We start from the raw sequence: 2425 nt of genomic DNA on the forward strand, positions 1-2425 counted from the left end.
TCTACACCAATTTTCATGTGTGTTGTTTTTGAGAAACAGTTTGTGGTGATTCATATATGGTCACCTGTAATAAGAGAATCCTTTCATCCTTCAATTATGCTTTGACAATAAATGATACTCTCTGTATTTATGACTCTTTGTTTGACATTTAAATTCATAAATGCAGTAGAAATGTGTTCCAAATAGAGAAATGTTTTCCAGAAAAACTGAAATCACATGCCAACAGCATATTTATTATTATGCATTTATTTAGTTATATTTATTTTGTATTATTTTATTTTATTTGTTTTTATTTATCCCCCATCAGACTAACAAAAAATTTGGCGATGGCTTCATTTCATACATGTAAGTATTTGTTCATTTATTTGGTTGGTTGGTTGGTCATGATTAGCATGTAAAGGTTTGTTCTCAGTGACCGAAAAAAGTATTGTGGTCAGATGATTGAATGTAATCAATTGTTTTTATAGATTATTTTCTTCATATATATTGACAGGTTTCAAAACAGCGCTGATCTCTGTTATGCTGTGTAAGTATGAAAATAAATATACTATAACATTACATTAGTCAGTACATTAAGTCAGACTCGAACCATTAGGCCACGACTGCCCCATTATTATTATTATTATTATTATTATTATTATTATGTTTTAGGGATTTAGGGATTATTACTATTCTTTTTTACACAGAATATTTAACCAATTTAAATCCATTAAATATTTCTTCTTTTTTTTTTAATATTTTATTTTTTTGTTTATTTAATTTATTTTAATGAAATTTAAATTAAACTGAAAATGTGCTGGGGATTTCTATTTCTCTCTATTTCTTTTAGGATTAATGTTCTTTCCAGGATTAATGTTAAGTGGGAGATTTAGCACAGTTTGATATTTTGCTAATTTGAACAGGTAAATGTAAATGCTGTGTATTGTCTTCCTCAAGTAGAGGGTTCAGTCTTTTTTAGTGAACTGGTTCATCTAGCATCACTAGTATGAATCACCCCTTTAAGTTAAAGATCATGAACTCTTTATGCTGTTAATTTATTTGCCATCATTATTACTTATTTCAGATGTCTTGGCCTGTCTAACTGTCACACAACAGACAACCACAGTTGGTAATGTATTGTGCAGTGGAGACGTTGTTCATCTGTTCCGTTCATATATAAGGAGAATCACATCCATAAACACAAGTAGTTACAAATTATAGATTTAAGGCTTTAAAATAATTTACAGCTTTTGTCGCTTTATTTCTTGTTTCTTTTAATGTATACAGGTAGTGGCCTATTTCTATTTTGTAATGAGTAAAATTAGTTTTGTTTTGTTTTGTTCTGTTTTTTTGTTTGTTTGTTTTTTCAACAAAATGATAGTCCTCTGACTGGGCTTTCTTCTGTGCAACCTAATACATTTCACAGAAATACTTATTTCAGAAATATTAATCTGCACCTGTTTTATTTTGCTGTATGGATTTAAATCTGAGTGGCGAAGCTGTGCTACCCACCAGACAGCGCAAAAGCACAGATCAATGTTTAGTCAAGTGTAACATTTTTTTAGACATTATGCTCAGTTTTGGACAAGCAAATCAGTGCAAATATTGTAATGCAAATCGGCTGAAGGTATACAACAAAATCCTGTGTTAAATTAACACTGCTCAGACGCACACTACAGAGCAGAGGTGGGACTTTCAAGTCACAAGCAAGTCTCCCAAGTTTCAAATCCACAAAGAGTTAAATGTAATGAGATAATTGACTAATTAAATGATGATTGAGCATTACACCTGCTGTTATTGATAATTACAGAGGATCAGATGTTGATGTTTTACTCTTGACTTCCTGTGTTAGATTTTCTGTGCAATGCAAGTGGTGTTGTAAAGCAATGATGCTAGTGCTCGACACTGAGGAGATATTAGCTGTTTTTATGTGATGAGATAGTCATCATGGATTACAGTCAAATTTTTATTATTATTATTACTTTTTTGTTTTGTTTAGGTTTTGCATAATCAACCCTGTGACTACAGGATGCATACAAATTGTTGCTGTAATAGTTACAGCGAATTAATTTTATGTCAATGTAATACGGTGGTGTCAAACTCAATTCCCGGAAGGCCGCAGCCCTGCAAAGTTTTGTTCCAACCTTGCTTTAACACATATACGACACAGTACTCAATTCAGCCTGAAAAACTTGATTAGTTGGATTAGGTGTGTTTAACAGAATTGTATCTAAACTCTGCAGGAGTGTGGCCTTCCAGGATCAGAGCTTGACACCCACGACATAACACATATAAAATACTGAACTTCAATACTGATAAGACACACAGACAACAAGAGCCAGCATATGAATCTCAACAATGGTGACAATCAACAAAATGCTTCATGCTGCAATGCATGCTGGGTAATAACATGAGTAAAAACTCCTGTCATGCACAGCAGTATGAA

The 2425-nt window shown here is 32.3% G+C and overlaps 1 long non-coding RNA gene across 1 annotated transcript; it reads left to right on the forward strand.

The window, feature by feature from the left end:
• Positions 1–303: 303 nt before the first annotated feature.
• On the forward strand, positions 304–1201 carry LOC127168363 (uncharacterized). The gene is made up of 3 exons (XR_007828104.1): positions 304–345; positions 494–526; positions 1064–1201. It is a non-coding gene; the product is annotated as an uncharacterized LOC127168363 (long non-coding RNA).
• The last annotated feature ends 1224 nt before the right edge of the window (positions 1202–2425 follow it).

Source organism: Labeo rohita, chromosome 1, assembly GCF_022985175.1.
Source record: "Labeo rohita strain BAU-BD-2019 chromosome 1, IGBB_LRoh.1.0, whole genome shotgun sequence".
Lineage (NCBI taxonomy): Eukaryota > Metazoa > Chordata > Actinopteri > Cypriniformes > Cyprinidae > Labeo > Labeo rohita.